This window comes from Lichenostomus cassidix, chromosome 8 (genome assembly GCF_008360975.1).
Source record: "Lichenostomus cassidix isolate B80296 chromosome 8, HeHo_3.0, whole genome shotgun sequence".
Taxonomy (NCBI): Eukaryota; Metazoa; Chordata; class Aves; order Passeriformes; family Meliphagidae; genus Lichenostomus; species Lichenostomus cassidix.
The window spans coordinates 19,795,786-19,813,980 of record NC_139489.1 but is presented as its reverse complement, the minus strand read 5'-3'; the positions used below and the strand labels follow the sequence as shown (position 1 = coordinate 19,813,980).

Below are 18,195 nucleotides of genomic sequence, written 5' to 3'. Positions count from 1 at the left end.
TCCTTGGCTCTCCCGCCAGGACCTACTCAGATGCTCTTCGGCTTGATTTTTACCCTCAGATGGAAAGTTATCTGATACGCTACTGGATTGAATCACTAAGAATTGTCCTTGTTTGTCTGTGGAGGGTGTTAGCCCCTCATAGAAGAGCAACATGCACAATTCCGAATTGCAGCTTATTTGCTTAGGTCTGTCAAGATCCAGACTATACTGTATTGTATTTAATTTTGTTGCTCAATGCTTTAATTCCCTCCTATACCATCATAACCGAATCTTTATCTGAACTCAGCCTAGTTAGACTATGAAGTAATCAGGAAAAGGCTTCTGGGTTTTAGTTGCTGCAGAAAAGCTGATGCAATATAAATAATGGTTTGCAATACTGTGTGCAACAATGGTTTTATATGATGCAAGCATAAGATCTATTTCCTTAAAAAATTGAGGTGTTTTATGAAGACCTATTAGTACAATAGAGAACACTTTCATCTGTGCATTTTACTAGAAAATGCTAGTGGAGGTTTGGATGTCACTTAAATGTGTTATTTGTGAGCATGGCTGCTTTTTTAATCATGCTTTTGTGAAACATCAAATACAATGGCACCATTCATTCTAGTAACATTTTGAAGTACAACAGCACCCTTTATTCCAGTAACATTTTCATACAAATAAAAAACTTGCAAGTTACTTTTTTTTTAGTGTAGAAATAATTTTTAAGTTTGCTGGAATACTCTTCATACTAAAGATCTTCAAACACATGCATGCAGTCTAGTTGCCCGCCTAAAATACTGAACTTGAATTTTGGGCTGAAAACCATAAATTCCTCAAGCTGAGCACAGTCTCTTGACTTTATGCAGAAACATTTGCTAAATTTAGAAATATAGACAACAGTTCCAGGAAATGCTATGTAGAACCTTTACAATATTAGCTGACAAGTAAGAACCCACTTGCAAGCCAGTATGATGGGGTTGTTTGCCTCACTGCTGTTTGATAGCAAATGATTACAGATAAGCTGTAGGGATATCCATTTATTCACAAGGACTTTGTCTTGCAGATGGAAAAAACATTACCAATTCAGAAAGCTCTCTATGTATGGCAATCAATTTTAACTCTGCCTTTCTGCTGATAATGGAAGCTTCTGTCTCACCCCCTGTCTGGCTCGTGCAAACTCCTCTTCAACACGTTCTGAGCTCAACAATGTTGTATAAATCATTTTATGGTAACACAAGATATCGTTAGGCTGGTAAACAGAAAGGAATAAATACAGAAGTGTCAAGCTGCCTTCAGTTATATCTATTTATTACCCCACATGAATGCACACAGCGCTTCATAAAACTCCACCAATATTTTAATCAAGTTACCTCTTTTGGGAGAGAGAGAAGCTGTTGTAGAGACCGTGTTAACAAACCCTTCATGCTCAATAGAGTGCAGAACACCAATTAAGGAGACTTTTGCTCTAAAGCTGCCCTAATATGCCATGTGAGCCAGGTGAGTCTTTTATAAGAGGGCTTATAGGTCTCTAGGACTTGGTATGCTAGCTAGAGCAAGGTGGCATAAACACAGGCAAGTGTATCCACTAGAGGGTATTGGCACACTATATATGGTGGTGCATTACAGATAATATCTAACAGGTCTCATTTATTATGCCTTTATACAAGACCTTTAAAAGTCCTTTCTCTTGTAAAGTCCATATTCCCCAGGACCTTTTCCATTTCCTGGTAGCAAATGCATTCCTAATACGAGCTCAACTGCCATTAGGAGAACAAAGGGGTGGGAAGCAGCTCACCACCAAATTATCAAATGGCTCATACCCAGGTGCTGATTGAAATATTGATGTAGTCAGAAGACTTCTAGAGAGCTGGAATATCAGTCGAGCAATATGAACACTTGCCCCTGCCTTGCACAACAGCTTTCAGGAGAGGGATAAGTGGGTTCAAATTCTGCTATCCAAACATTTCCAAAAAGCATATGTCCTGGAAGGGAAAAAAAACACAGGAAGGGAACTCCTGTTTCTAATAGCATCCACTAATCCCATTGCTATCAAGACTTTGTAACAAATCTAGGATGAGGCCTTTAAGTTTATAGTACAAAGCGGGTTTGCTTCAGAGGAGAATTTATATTTGTTGTTCAGATAAATGGCCTATCACATTGTAATTCTAAGAGTATTACTTTTCAATTTAAAATGTTTACTTGGTTAAGATTGCTATAGGAATTGCTTGTTTTTACTCATAAATGACTATTAAAAGGAAGAGAGAAAGGAATTTGTGCAGTGTGTGTGGAAATATCAAGTGTCTCATATGGGCATTGGAGTAAAGAGAAGACTCTGTGTGGCTTTCATTAAAATTAAAAAAAAAAAAATTGCGGAAAACAGTGAGAAAAATGAAATATCTGCATTTCAGGACATAGTTTAGTGGTAGACTTGGCAGTGTTAGGTTGATGGCTGGACTTGAGGTTCTTAGAGGTCTTTTCGAACCTTAAGGATTCTATGCTTCTGTGGGATTACTAGCAGTGTTTTGAGGCTGTTCTGTTGAGAATTTTAAGGTCTTGGGGAAAACAGCATGATAAGTGGTGATTCAACTATGGAATGATGCATTAAGATGTGTATCTATTATATAAATACCTGCAAATTCCATGTCCTTTGAGAGCCTGGGCCATCTAAGTCACAAAGGGAATTTTCTGACTGGTATCAAAAAGTCTAGTCCTGGTGATGTGCCTGCCCTACTCGTAACAAACCTGATTGTGGCTGTGAACAAGGCTCGCAAAAACACACTGATCCCAAAAACAATGCTGATGGCAAAAAGGAGTAAAATGAGCCACAGAAGTGAAACCAACAACAAATATTACCTTGTTCATATTACAAAAACCATTGACTTTCTTTCCCATGATAACATGCTGGCTCAGGGAATTGATGATAATGCCTATGAGCATGTCAGAAAAGCATTTTATGTAATATCTATTTTTATTCAAATTGGAGATTGAGGGATCAAGTAACAGGATGAGATGTTCAAGGATTGGTCTGAAAGAAATCGTTTTATAGTTGTAGTCATTAATGAAAATGTTCTCCTTAAATATTCAAACATCTACAGCAGTATTAAAAATTAATCTATATACTGCATACAAATACTTGCTAATTTTTTTCTCTTTGTAGAAGGTAAATTTAAAAGAACTGATTATGTAAAGGAAAGTACTTGTTTATGTAGATATTTTTTTCTTGTAGCATTGATAGTATGGCTTGAATAATTTATTTAAAATTTAGTGAGGGATAAAGACTGCTTAGATTTTCTGATTCTTCTTCCAAAATAGGGTTTTACAATAATGTGCAGATTTTAGTGCTCTGCTTAAACGAATTTTAAATTATCCAAGTTACTAGTGCAATACCACAAATATTTCCTGGCTTTTTTGGGTTGTTTTCAGATATGTAGACTTTAATGGTTTATTTTCAGATATGCATAATTCTGTGATCTTAAAAAAATAATACACTATTTTATTCAGACCTTTGTTGGTGTCCTGTTTCATTGTGAACATGTCTGTTTTGTATTCATTATTTCTTATTAACATCTTCCAGTAAAATCAGATATATATTTTTTTCATGTGATAGCCCTGATTTTCTGCTAGATGTTCTATCTCATGTTTTTCCTCGTTGAATACCACTTGTTATTTTCTAAGCATATCTCAAATTTCTGAATTTTTGTTTTACTCCTTATTGTCGTCATTAGGGACAGAAATCAGTTATCACTATACATCACAATTTCTGTAATCACTCTTTAATAGAAAATTATTTTCAAATTTCCAATATAGTTGTTTTAGTTGCTCCAAAATAATGAAGAATATCTAACAAGGCCAGTAGCCTTTATGTTCATTAAATAAATTATGTAATCCCTATTTCATGTAATTCTGAGTTGCATCTAGACTAGGCTGATGGAATGTTGCTATCTTATGGTATCTGAGGGAAAGTGTTTTAACCCTGGATATTTTTATTTCTCTTTCATGACTCTCAGGCTCAGTTTTGGTGTTGCACTCTGAGAAAAGTCTTAACTTTTGCTACTAAAACTATAGGAAGCTCATAGATATATTAACCTTCATTTTCCACTGTAAGGTAGGATGAGTGTTCAAATAATAGAAACAAAGCTGTGTCTTACAGCAAGCATCCTGTGAGTCCAGGGTCCTTACATTTGCATTTCTTTATCCAATGGTTGGTAGCATCAGCAGTTTAGCTTTTTCATCCTGCATTACAATATCCTACCACTTAAAAACTTCCTGAACCTCACATTAATGGATTGAGAAAACTATTATAGCTGATTAATTTTTTTAAACTTAAATTTAGTATTATCAATTTGCCATGACTTTAATTATTTTTGTGCTTTATGAGGCTTCTTCCATTGTGTTTGTGGTATGATGATATAGTATTTTTGCAGAACTTTAAGTAAATCGTGAGACTAATTGTATTTCCAGAGGGAATTTCATGGCAAAATCCCCTTTTTTGTGTTAACACTTTACCTCAAAGGTTGCTTCACACTGATATTCAGACACAACACATCTCTGTCATGTCAATATTTAGGTTTATGAATGAATGGCAATATAAAAATTCATCCTGTGTTAGAAAATAATGGCTCTGCAGTACCATTTTCGCTTCTTGCCTTAATAAAACAACTGAACAGAACTCCAAAGAAACCAGAGATGTTGATAAATACTCTTTAGTTTCACTTGGCATAGAGAGATAAATTTACTCTGGAGAAAAAAATATTTGTGACTTCTAGGGATTCTAGATTTTTGGTTAACTGACTTGGCACTACCAGTCATGTAAATATGTTACTATATACCATCAAATGCTTTCATGCTGCCAGACTGGGTCTGTCACATTATATGGATATACAGGTAAAGTCTTCCAGGAGCATACACAGTAGAATGTACAAATGCATACTATACATAAGATTCTTTATGATACAAATTTACTCTTAAGGTGTAAAGCAAATCCAGGTTTTATAATCCCATGTTTCCTATTACAAAAAGTGTGCAATTTTAGTATATAGACATTTATGGTGATAATTTCCTCTTCAGTTTCAAACAACCTTTCCTCCTTTTTCTTCCATGTTTTTCTGAGTGTAGTTTTGCGTTTGCCCATGCATATCTTTTTCTTCATCTTACTGGTGATGGAATATTTGAATGTGTTATTTGTAAAGCATTTTGGGCTGGATATTGTTGTACATGACTGAAAAATTAGACAGCTAAGTAAGCAAGTTACTACTGCTACACCAATAATACCTTTTACATCTAATGTGAAACACTGCTACACAACTAAAGCTGTAGATAGATGCAAAAGAAAAACAAACAAAAAAATTTTCCATAACCCAAATTCAAATTAATTTTCTCAGCTGAAGCAATTGGTATTTCTGACATAGCCTAGAAACAAAATGCCAGCTTTATGTGTGTATATCTATAATTGAAAAAGGAATATATTCAACCTATTGATGATACATCCTTTTTAGAAAGCTTGCAAAATTGTGTCAGTTGAAAAATATATTGCTGTCAGCTCTATATTTTTAGAGATGCTTGAGAGGTTTCTTTTTGTTAGGAGTTTTGTCTCTTCCATGCCCCCACTCTCAACTCAAGTGCCAATGCCTACATTGTGGGTAGTTGGGGTTACTTTTGTATAAAAGTGGGTTTTGGCATATAGCCTCATGAAGCTTCTTTGGAAGGTCAAAGTGAATGGAAAACTTTTCGCTCATACTTAAATGCATACTTGAGTAGCTTCTTTAAGTCAAAGCAAGACAGATGTTGGTGAATACATATTTTAGATGTTCTTTTTTTGGATGTGCTGCTGCAAGAGCACCTGTCCAGCCAAATGAAAACATCACATAGGAATGAAGTGGCACTTGTGCTGGTTCAAGCATTTTAAAGCAGACATACTCAACTATCACTTAACAAAGCAGCATCTGTGGCACAGGGGAAGTTTGAAATTATGCTTCTTATAGGGCTTGCTTAAACACGTTTGAGTCTGCTATTCCAATTTGTCTGCCTGGTGCCACAAAACGATGTTTCAGCGACTTTGGGAAATGAGGTATAAACAACAGTTTTACTTCTTGAGCTGACACACCTAACAGAGCACACTGCTCCTTCTTAGGACAAAGCATATAAGGATCACAGTGGCAAAGTCTTTTCTGTGTGTTTTATCTATAGGGGTGAGGGTGTGTTTGCATTCCTATCTCTGTATGCTTGACTTGGAATTCATAGGAATTACTTCACTAGCTCCGTCATATTGCATTTGCTGATCTGGAGGACTGGAAGATGAGCATTTCCAGGTTAAGGAATTATATTTTATTAATAAGAAGGTTCACTTATCGAAGGCACAGGATTCTTCCAGTTGTTGTGTGCTTTTGCACGGCAAGCTAAAAGTTTCTTATCACCAACAATCAGAAGTGCAAGCAGTACTTTTGACCTTCTGTGAATATCTTTGACAGTAGGTAAAAGAAATATGCTCCTAGGTTCTTAAATGCCACTCTGGTCTCCTTTTACCTGAAGAGCATGAGCAAAAGTGTATGTCCCATAGCATTGTTTACCTTTCATCTAACAAATGTTTTTGTATATGTGACATACTTCTGTGGAGAATATAGACTCCTCTGAAATCAGCCCTTTTAATTTAGTTGCATAGTGTTTAATTCACATCTTTGATTTAAAATAAATTCATAGTTTTGCTTTGGTGAGCTGTAGGTTATTTTTTCTTCTCTATGAAATGATTCACGTTTACATACTTTTTATAAATTATCTGAACTGTAGGTGATGAGTGCAATTGGTTTAGGTTTGTTGTTTAATTACAGTTGTTTCCAAAATGATAGTGGCATAATTATGTTTATAAGAGTAATAGTTTTCCAACTGATTTGTGGATTATCTAGGTTCTTCAGTTAGTTATTGCCTGTAAACAGCTAAAGGTGTAAATGTTATCATCAAATGTGGAAGTTCAAGGCTCTGAAGTAGCAGTCAGGACCATAAGTGTTGTGAGATGTACTTTGTTGTCAACTCAGGAGAAAATTAATTTCTCCACTAGAAGCACAGGCTGGGATTTGCTTTATATCAGTACTACAAAATATGAATGAATCTTAAAAGTATCCCGAATACCCCAAGCTTTGAAGTGTACAAATACCACTAGGATTGTTGGTAGTGCACTGCTAAGGTGCTCATCTTCTAATTCTATTGTACCCTGAGAGTGAGCAGCCTTGAATCATATGAAGTTTAGCAACACCCAATATGTAAAAGGATGTCAAAACCCTCCTTTTGCTACCCTTTGAGCTGAGCAGCTGGCCAGCAGAAACAGCCATGTGCAAATGTGTGTCCAAAAGAAATAGCAAAATATCTAATCTGTGATCCTTGGTAGAAGTAGGTATTTGAGTAAGAGAAGGAGCCTAATCTTTGTTTGCTGTTTGGTATTGAGATACTCAAGTATTAGAAATGGAGCAAAACCTGACCTGCTCTTGGTTACCTCTGTCATGAAATATGACACTTGATAGTCAGGCTGCCATAGTGATATTGACCAGTCTAGACACTATGTTTTCTTATTTTTTTCTGGAAAAGGTTTAGTTAAAAAAGATTGTTTAAAACATGGCCCTTTATTACTGGAAGACATTATTGAAATCAACAAGGCAAATACAAGTGTTCCACATTGTCATTTTATTTTTTAATGCTTTAGACTCTTTTTAACTACATACTTTACTTTTACAAGTGGTAAACTGAACACTGCAGTATCGAGAACCTGAATATAAACAGTAGAATTAATTTAATTAATTTTCATTGTCTAGCTTAAGAAATAGGCAGAAATGGGAGATCATAAATAGAAGGAAGAAGTTTGTTTTCTTTCTTTCACTTTGATTTATTGGAAGAAAACTTAGATCAACTAATACGTTACAAGAGGAGTTTGGTATAATAAATAATAAGGTCACAATTCTGGAACAGCAATTTCCTTATTTAATGCTGTTAATGGGAAAAGTTGGAGATATTAATTTGTCAATTACATTTAAAATGCATTAACTAGACATAAAAAGCTCAGTCAGAATAGACTCTGAATAGCTCATTACCCTTTCCTATACTGCACTACAGCCCTAACTGTAAGCATGTCTTAGTCAAAAGCAACGAGCAGTTTAAAATTTTCACACAAGACTCTAACAAACCTTCTTAGGTTAGTTACAGGTAAATTCCTTTATTTTTCCTCTCTTCTTTTTCCCTGATGAAGCAGGTTAAATGAATTAATGCATCTGAAACTCTATGAAGTATACCTAGCTGCACCATACATATATATGTATATATGTATATATATGTATATGTGTGTATATACATATATATATAGCTGTAATTGGTTTTGAGAAATGCTGCTATCAAGACAAAAATTCTGAAATCTCAAATAATAATTTCAGGAAACTAAGATATTAAAATTTACAGTTTTCAGTGCAGGTGTTTCCCTTACAAACTATGATTTCCTGTTCTTTCTGCAGAAGTGTTCTTTTACAAGGGAAACCACCTTTCCAGCTTTTTCTGCATGTAATATAATTATATTCTAAAACATTAAGTACTAAGTATTAGTACTTAATAATGACTTAATATGTACTCAGTAATTTACTATTTGCGATGGTTTTGGTGGGGTTGTTTTTTGTGGGTTTTATTTTTCTTGGTTTTTTTAAATTTTGTAAGTGACAACCTAAGTGTCTCTGAAGTGGTTCTTAAAAGTACCTCATTGTCTTTGAACAGTGCTTTGTATCAGCTTGTTGTGACATGCCTTGAGCCTTTTTTATGCTTCAATTTGCTGTAAGAGCAAGTCTGCTAGTAAGCTAACTATTTTTAATGTCTATATCATGCAACAACAGTGTTTTCAGAAAGCTAGTAGTGACAAATAGTAACTTTGCATAGAACAAAGTCTTAGTAATTCTATTAAAGTGATGTAGTATAAACAGCCTGGTGGAACAGCCAGGCCTTGAAGGTGAGGACACAGGATTCCCCGTAGAGCAGTACAGGGATGTGATGATGGGAGGTGGCACACAAGTGGGCACCAGAGACCTCCCAGCATTAAATGACTCACCAGTGGTCAGTTGGAGAAATGCAGACTTAGAAGTTGGGTAAAAATTACATTAGGACAGGAAAGAGAGTAAAGAACCAGTAGCTTATATGCAAAATCCACTGTATACAGTAAGTCTGAAGGAAGAGCAAGGTTTAAAACAGTATAAAATGGCCTTAAAGACATCCTGGAGAAATTACTGTCAACATCATGCTCCCTGCAGTGAAGGAATTGGGGTATGGGTGGCATTGACTCCTTTCCCCCTGCCAGGTGGGAGCTGCTGGTGTTAGGAACCCAAGCAGCAGTCCTCTGCTTTCTCTGTCAGAGAAAGGAGTGGACACTAAGAAGTGTGCCTTATGACAGCTTTCACCAGAATATACTGTATTATTTAATAATAGAATATTGTGTAACAGCGTGTTCCTTTTCTGTAGCTGCTAAACTGGACTGAACACTTTGACTATGCTACGAAGATTCCAGCTATTGTAATCAAAATTTCTTGGCTTTACATCCAAGGCGTGCTTTCCTCTTTACGTGTAACAAGACTTTGGCATTCTTTGTTGTGCTGGCTTAATGTGGAAGTAAAACTGCTGGGGTCTGTGGGCATTTTCTGGCCTGATGTGGCAGTGGGCCTTACTGCATCCAGGGTAAAGGCCATTATCCCTAAAGCTCAGTAGCAGGACAAGAGCTCCTGGTCTCTTTCCAGGACTGTGAAACAAGTTCTCTGTTGGTATTGGTAGTGTTAGTGAGAGGCAGGTGAAAAGTGGTGTCCTGACCTTTTTCCTGTCAAAACAAGTTTGATTTAAAACCTCACAACATCTTAGTGCAAACCCTTGCAACTCTGCATCATGTTTTCATAATGCAGTCTCCCCCCTGCCTGGCCCATGTCAGGGCTCTGGGGAACCTCAGTTACATTGGTCTTCGGACTGGAAAAAGCATCTCGTTGTTGTATGTCCCATTGCTGCAAATAAAAATCTCTGATGCTAAATATGTTCTTGAAAGGAGACTTAAAATTCACAGCTCCTTTTGTCCAGTTCATGTTCTGTTTCACTGTGTGAGTGATCATTGCAACTATGCTGTATTTAGCTGTATCCATCAAGTGGAAATAGCATATATTAATCCTGTAGCAAATACATAAACCTTCATTCATCACAGCATTCAGGCACCTGTTAGGCACTTTAAGTTGCCTTTTGCCCCAGCTTGGCTTATACCCAGACTAGCATATTTCTCAGTTTTCAAAATGAATGTTCTTTTGAAGTCTGAGTTTCTGTTTTCCTAAGCTCTGAGTGGTTTCTTTGCTGGTAAAGCCAGGGCACCTGAGAGCTGACTAAGAGTGATCCTTCTGCCACTGCTTGCTGTGGGACTGGTTCCTACATAAGCGTAGAAAGAGTAAGTGAGGCTTGTCCAAGGGCCCCTTCCTATAAATGGGTGAGTGATTACAGCATTCACCCAGGGCTTAGAGGCTATCACTCAGTTTCTCACAAACACCTTTGCCAGTGATTATTTGAGCTATCAGACAAACAAGGCAGCATGATAGTTAGAAATGAAAGTGCCAGCTGAGAGAAGTTAGACATAGGAGAAACTTAAGTAGGGTCTCTCCCAGTGCCAGTATGCCAGCTGGTGTGTTGGGGCACAAAGTATTTAATTTTTTTACCTTGCCTTAAGATTCCTGGGCTTTGAGGTATCTTTAGGAATTAAACCCACCAAGACCAAGTCCCAGAGAAGATCAGAATTGGAAATCTATTTGTTTTCATGATATTACTAAGGGGTTATTTTTCCTTTTGAGTGAAAATTATAATGACTTCATAGAGACAGTAAATTATACTAATTTGGATGTGTTATTTATTTCAAGCATGAGTCTTCTTGCTGGTGAGAAAAATAAGACTCTCATGAAGTTTTTTGTGATGATATATAGCAAGTTGATAATTTTAATTGCTGCATACACATTCACTATATTGAGGTCTGTGCAAAAGATAATGCAAATAATGAAAGTAGCAGGAAATCATGAGAGCTCTGAAAGGGACTTTGAGCCAAAAATCCCATCTAGTTTCAAGTGGAGTCTTGTAAAAACTGTAATATCCATCTTCTTTTAAAAACATTGTTCTGTGAGGGGGAAGGCAGAGAGAGAACAGACATGGGTAAAAAAAATAGAAACCTATAGTTTAAACCCCAAGTTATGCATTGCTCCTTGTTAAGATTCCATTTCTTTAGTATTCTGCTTTGATCAATGAGAAAATTTGCAGATTTTATCTAAGCTGCAGCAAAAAATGATATTAAAGAAAATCTTTAGTGGTGATTTTGTGGTCTTCAGTTAATTACAGCAAATGTTTACTCATGCATATTTCTGTTTGGAGTATCTACATTTAAATTTCAGCCAGGAATTCTCTCCACCAAGAAAGTGATGTTGTTTAATTATTAAGATTGCTTGCATAGTGACCTGTTTAATAATATAATATAAGGTCCTTTAGTGTTTATCTACCAGTATTCATGTGAAAAGTTAAAGTTTTGTCCATGTGAAATTTTTGCTTCAAAATCAGTAAGAAACTGAAGTTCTGCAAGTACACTGCATAGCTGTGATATTGACTCTTTCTGAAAAACAGAAGTGTGTGCAGGAAATCACATATCATCTGGGGAAACCAAGACAAGCTTTCTTTCCCCATTCGTTGTGTCATCTGATTTGGAGAGAGACAAAAAATTTAAGCTGTTTTGCTTTGAAAACTTATTTCATTTTAACCCTGAGCTCAAACAGAAATCTGATATGAAAGCTGGTAACTGTGTGTTGCAAGAGATTTTCTCAAGCATTTCCAGTTTAAAAACTTTAATCCATTGGAGGATATGGAAATTCTCATAAATAAGTATATTTTGGTTGTTTTTTTTTCCCAAACTAAGTCATTAAATAACACCTTTCTTGTAGTGCTGTGATTCAGCGCAGAGATGCATTTGGCTTGAGTCTGTACCATTGTAGCTTTGTTACCGTGTCATGGAAAAGGTTTAGGCATGCCATGAGCTCTTTTATTGTTGTACTTAGAATTTACTTGTGCACTGCTTTTAGGGATTGACAGCAAAGAGCAATATGAGTACACAGGCTTTAAACACAACTTTAAAGAAGTCAAGCTATTTTTGGTTGTCTTCTGAAGTGATGATACCTCTCAAAACAAATCCCGAGTAGTCTCATGTTGTGTGTGTGTATGTCTCTGTTTTCCACTGTAACTGACATTCAAAATAGCATCTCTGAAAGTAGACAAGTGCTGGCATTAATGCTGATCAGGAATAGTAAGTAATTTGCTAGAAACAGACAGAAATGCAAGTGCAGTTAATAGAGGAAAACCCTTCAGAGAAAGCAGGTGTTTTACATCCTTGCTTTCTCCAGAGTCTTCTGGAAGTCCTTCTGCATCAGTGATTTCTAATCATGGCCTGCAGGGAAACACCCTTTTTGCAATTTGTGCAGTAATGCTGTGAAGTGGTGCTGTTAGAGGGAGACAGTTTCATCCCTCAGCAAAATGAGACATTCCAGACAATATCCAATTTGTTCCTAGGGCATTTTGGGGACAATCTGACAAGCTCTCAGATATCAGCAGTGTCTGAACTGCAGCTAATGGACCTTGCACCTGGAAAAGTAACATTGTCCCCTGAGCCTTTCACATTATGTCTGTCCTAAGTGCAGTATTTTCTTATTGCACTTTGTTTTTTATTGAGTAGAAAGAGAATTTTTGCTTTTCTTGTCTTGTAGTGGGATTCTTTTGTTTTTATTTATTTATTGATAGTTTGACATTACATGGTGTAGAAATAAGCCTTTTGGAATTTGGGACATGTTGTGTTTATGCACTGAAAGCCCTTTTGAGTTGTAGTCTGACACGTATGTGTCCTGAAGCAAGTTTTTTGTTCTGAAAGGTTGGAGAATGCTGCCAGTTCTTAATTGCTTGTCTGCAGTGCGTCCCTGCTGTCCCCTTCCTCCTGCCCACAGAGCTCAGCAGCCCCCAGCCCACAAAGGGAGCTCAGGATCTTCCCTCCCCACAGTTCAACAATGGGGAAATCTAGTTGAGGTATTTAAACCTTTTGTCAGGTTTATCGGGTTCTGAATTTGTTGAAAAAAGGCTTCTAGAAGCTCTGTGTGTTTGAAGGCAAGTGGAGGAAACTGCAGTCCTGCAGCAGAAGTTGCACATGCCTGCCATGCACACTGTCATTAGGCACACTCTGATCTGCAGAAATTGTGTTTATGATAAAGAGTATTAAGTTACGGAGTGCTATGGAATGGCAGTTCTTGTGAAATGTTTGTTCTGGCGCTTTTGGAAATAAATGTTTAACTTAACGATGACTTGGAGAAATCACACAAATGTAAAATAGCTGAATTTACTGTGACTTTATGCAGCACTTCAGTATAAATTGCTTGGAAAAAAATCCTTTGAAAGGTAAACATAGTTTTGGGTTAACCTTTTTTCATATCTTCACATTTCATGCAGCAATTTTCATAAGTGAATAAAAAGCTGCATAAAACCAGGGACTTGTGATTAATAAAGTGGGCTCCACTGTATCATGAGAAGGACATTAACTGGGCAAAGTTTTACAGTTTTCAATACTTACCACCTCCTTTGTCTATCTCAGGACTACAGAATGGCAGAAATTACTACTTTCACTAGAGTGTCCAGACTTCACAAACCAAACTTTGAAATTATGGCTCTCTGTGCCCAAAATATGGAATGCAATATTATTAGACTAATTCTTCATATTCAGAAAAAAAGCAAACCAAATTATGATCAAGCAGTTAACTACAGGACTACTGCAGCTTTATCCTGGGGATCAAGGTTGTCTTATGAGCTATCTGTTCATATTTGACAGCACTGATCTTTTATAGTCCTTGAGTACTGCTATTGCGTCCAGGTTATTTTTCTTTTCTCTAGATAGAAAGCTCACATTGTAAAAACAGGTATTATCATGTAATATCATTCAGAAAAGGAGATTGTCTCTTAAGGAAAGTCTTAACCCTTGAAATCCCAGAACTTTAGGATATCCTGAGTTGGAAGGGACCCACAAGGATCATCAAAGTCCAACTACTGGCCCTGCACAGAACAATCCCAAGAATCACATCACATGCAAACAGTGACATTAGAATTGATCTGTTTTGCAGTGACCTGTTATAGTGAATGAAATATGGAGAAATTGATTGCAAGTTTAACTCTGCAATCTCTCCTCTTCACTCTAATTGCACCAGTCTTTGTCCTGCTTGAACAACAGCAAGGGCTGTACACTGGGAATATGTGAGGAATGGCTGCACATTTTAAATATCATTCTCAGGGATGTAAAGCTGTGGGAAATGAAGAAACTTCATGGTCAGGTAGTGTGCTCCAGTACTGCCTGGTGCCTGCCTTGAGCATCAGACATGCTTGGACAGGCTAGGAGCAGCATGGGGAAGGGGGCAGATAAATCTGCTGCTGCAGATCACTCTTCTCTGTCCATGTACCTGCTTGTACATATTGAAGCCTTTGCAGTCTAATTCTGTATTTATGAACAAAGGCTGGCTTACTGATGTTATGCTGCAGTTTGGTCCTCAAAGTCAGTGCAAGAAAAGGAGCTACAGATTTTCTGTTAAAGTAATAATATTTTATAAATCGATTATTGATTAAGTTGACATGATAGGGGGCTCGTTATGGCCTTGTGATAAATCTCTGCAATTATGAGTGTCTTTGTTGAAGGCATGATCTGAAATTTAATAATAGAGTTCTAGTAGGTTTACATAAACTTGTAACTTGATTTAAATTATCAGGCTGATCACAAAGAGGTCCATAACACATCAGTTCCTAGACTAATGAACCATACATCCTTGTCGACTTTTAGTAATGTTTTGACAGTTTTTGCCTCAGTGCCTCTGAATTACAAGTGTGTAGAGATGTATTGCTTACTGCTACGATAGGTCTCTCCCTCAGGATATGGTAGGTCACGTTTTCCGAATCTGAATTGCTTAACTAAACAATGACAACTTCTATAATGCTTTTAAAAAAGGCTATAATGGGTTATCATAGTTGTAATTGCATCCTTTTTTTTTTCACCAGGGGAGATATTAAAAGAATGACATTTTTCAATTTCATACATTATTTAGCTCTTCTGAAATCACACTTTTGGAGCTCTTAAAATATAGAGGATTTATATAGCTGTGTGATTAATTCTAACATGGTAAAAAAACTGCTGTTGATCCTTTCTTTACAAACAGAGATGCAAAAATAATTCAGGTTTTAAAATCAGGCTGTCTTTACCGTCTCACTAATGAATATATTATGTGCATGAAACACATGCAGCAACTGTCTTATACCATTTGCTTGTTTGAGTTTGTCCTATCAGCTAACCTTGTTTAGTATGGGCATTTTTCACAAATAAGATTTTATTTTTTTGTCCTTCACTATGTGGCTGTTTTTTCTGTAGTTGAAAAAAAGCTTAGGTCCCTGTATGTTTGATCTTTTCTATGAATTTCCTGTTTTCTTGAGTTCACAGGAAGCAAACCAGATAAATATAGCAACCCAATTTGTATGAATGACAGATTACATTCATATGAAATGTCTAGATTTTCTTCTATTTGTCTGGTTTTCCCCTTTTAGAAATGCAGTAAAGTGGGGCTTAAATACATCTTACACATTGAGGTCAGTTCTGCCATGAGGGTTGAATATTATTTTGTGTTTGAAACATTGCTTTGCTTTATTACTATGTTAGAGAAGGAAAGGTAAGGCAAGCTTTATTAAACATTGTGACCTCCTGAAATGGAGAGTTGGCAAATTTACCTGTGGTGTTTCCAAGTACAGAAGTTTTGAGAAATGCGTCTTTTGTGGAAACTAGCAAAGCTTATGATTCACAGGATATTTCTCGAAGTGGGGTTATATTTGTGCAAAGCATGTTGCATGATGCATCATCCTTTAATTACTCATGGGAAGGTTTGGAATCAATGATCTTTGGCACTGCTGCATTTTGTTGTTATCTGCTCACATTTACGACCTCTGAAAGGGCTGTTGTGGGTGCTGGAAAAAGATGGACAGCTGGGAGGGTGATGATGGTGACTCTTATGTCCACTGTGTTGTCTTGTTCCCTTTTGGAAGCTGCATGTAGCACTAATCTGCTGTATTCTTTGTTAAAATCTGTTCTATAAATTTCAGAATAGGCCTAATAGTCCATATCATAGACCATAATCCCCATTACTGCCCACTATAAACGTGTAGTTATCTGCTCAATAGTATATTATTGTACCTTTGGATCTATTATCATGTAATATATTAAGACCTTAAAGTTTTAGTATATGGATCATCACCCTTCAAAGCTCACTGACAGTCTAATAAGTAATTGCAAATAACTCAGTCTTAAAAAATATGATTTTTTCTTTTCAAAATGACATTCCAGATGGAGCATCCCTAGATGCCTCTTCAACCTTGCTGTAGTCAGGAAAGACTTCTGTACAATTAAAGCAAGGCTTATGAGATCTCAAGAACAATAACGAATTTTCAAAATGGAGCAAGGTTCACACTGACTTTCATGTCAACACAATGAAGGACAATAGAGAAGCGTGTTTTCTACAGTTTGTATATGTTTAGAATTACTGTGTTCTTTTTAGAGCCCGGTGAATATCAGTCCTGCTGAAGCAACACAGGACCTCCTACAACCCACAGCTTTTCTGTGTTTCCCTATTGCACTGTGTGTCTGCTGCAGGTCAGTGACTAAATGGTAGAGAAGAAAAATAAATAATGTGGTTCACCAGGTCTCTTATGTCCTTCACCCACTCAATGTTTCTGCCTTTTATTTTATGCTATAGGGAACCTACAAAATGTGCAGCATAGAGAGTTTACAAGGAAAACCCTGGTGGGCTGAAGTCTTACTCTTTGTTCCTCAGCCCTCAGAGATTTCCTGCTCAAGAGCATTTGCAGATATATTTAAGACCCCTACAACAGAACATTATGCTATAATTGATTGCAAAGATGATGCAATGTCGGCTTGGTGCCTGCACAATGACATTTTTGTGGTTGCTTAGTCTGTAGAGATTAAAGATTCTGACTGAGACATTGTTCAGTTCTGGCAAACAGCTGACAAATTATTAAACTTAAAGCGAGGCTGCAGATTAAATCCAACGTGGATGAATATGCAGTGAATGTGTTGCTGCACTTGGATAGCCTGTCCAAGTGGTTACATTCTTTTTTTTCTTCCCCGTTGTTTCCTAAAGCTTCTTTGTCCATCTTATGATGTTTATATTTGTCATAATTTAAATAGAGATGAATGCCTCTCAATTAGGGAACTAGCTGATAACATGTATTAATTAATTCTAGTACAAATTGGTCTTTGTCACTGCATTATGCTACTAATGGCATGTAGATGTTTGGCAGATGATGCAATGACTGAGAACTGTGTATCAGGCACAGTTAGTCCATGCCAGGTGCTCATCCTCCATAGAAAAGGTCTCAGTGGTGTGGTTGTCCTGTGTGACAGGGCCTCTCCCTGACCCTGTCATGCCACTTGCTTTTGGAAGAGTATATTTCTCTTCGAGGAAATTGCAGAAAATATTAGCACTTGCATAGCTTTGCCTGTGTTCTTGCTGGAGCACAGGGAGGGTGCAGACATGGTGTGTGAATGACCAAGTTCCATGTGAGAGTGGCTCAAACACAAGCAGATGCTGAACTGTGGCAGTGGGGTGGTATCCTCTGCACTCTTAGAGCACAGATTCCTCTTTCAGATGCTTCTTTTTATTTGGCACCAGTTCATCATCACACTGATAGTTCATTTTACTTTAGTATTAAAGAAGGAAAAGATAAATCAGCAACATCAGCTAAACAACCCCCTCCCCCAAAAATACTACATATACTTTTGTTTTTGCAGTTTTCCTGTCTTTAAGGGACAGTGACCCTGCTTGATTCAGTTTTAGCTTTCAGATTTTTTGTGGTGCTTTTCTTTTCCCCCCAGCCTACTATTCTTAAACTGCAGGTTATTTTAAGCTTATTGCTTTTAAATTGCAGAACATTTAAGGCATTGTAAGCATATAGAATTAGCTTGGACAGTATTGAAGGTCACACTCTAGAGAACTAAATTATAATGACAGCTGGGTAGTCTGCATGATAGTCTTTTTCTCTAGCTGATGTATCTGATTCTGATTTTATTAACCAGTGTTTATTCCTTCCTACACTGGTAATTATATTTCAATACTTCAG

The 18,195-nt window shown here is 36.8% G+C and overlaps 1 protein-coding gene across 3 annotated transcripts in view; it reads left to right on the top strand.

Moving 5' to 3' along the window:
* Positions 1 to 18,195, top strand: part of LOC146433995 (uncharacterized) — a 324,515-nt gene that overhangs the window by 158,047 nt on the left and 148,273 nt on the right. Inside the window, exon 7 of one of the 3 annotated variants that reach the window (XR_014853780.1) lies at positions 16,614 to 16,743. The exons of the other annotated variants lie outside the window; for them this stretch is intronic. The gene's annotated coding sequence lies outside the window, so the exon portion shown is untranslated. Of the gene's footprint in view, positions 1 to 16,613; positions 16,744 to 18,195 lie in introns of those variants that run through there. 3 annotated transcript variants of the gene reach the window in all.